At 36.9% G+C, this 426-nt stretch overlaps 1 protein-coding gene across 1 annotated transcript in view; it reads left to right on the top strand.

Annotated features, from left to right (window-relative positions):
- Window positions 1–426, top strand: part of LOC119588913 — a 60,027-nt gene that overhangs the window by 14,033 nt on the left and 45,568 nt on the right. The gene's annotated exons all lie outside the window — the stretch shown is intronic.

Below are 426 nucleotides of genomic sequence, written 5' to 3' on the forward strand. Positions count from 1 at the left end.
TTATCATCAATACCATAATCATTATATTAACAACACAATAATGCATTGAAAGACCTACAACTAACATTACAAAGGCCAATACCATATATTTTAGTAATGGAAAAACCTTCATTCTCCCCAAATGCCTATTGCGTTTCCAGAGCGGCTGGGGCGTATATCAACAATTATTTGTATTGTTCATAAAACCGAACCAGCGAACCTATCCGTTTCGAAACAACGGATCACTTAAAGTCACTTCCTTTAAAGTGTCCCATTCTGATACTTCCCTCGTCTACTAGTTAAAGGAGATCGATGCAGAGTGTTCAGCCAGGGACGAGAGGAAAAGGTTATAGGAGTGGTAGCAATGGGTTTCATTAAGGGCTATTTTACGTTTGAGTAATATTTCATTGATTCGAATATCTCATAATATATTAAACGATTGGGGAA

The sequence above is a fragment of the Penaeus monodon genome, chromosome 24, assembly GCF_015228065.2.
Source record: "Penaeus monodon isolate SGIC_2016 chromosome 24, NSTDA_Pmon_1, whole genome shotgun sequence".
In the NCBI taxonomy this organism is placed as follows: Eukaryota; Metazoa; Arthropoda; class Malacostraca; order Decapoda; family Penaeidae; genus Penaeus; species Penaeus monodon.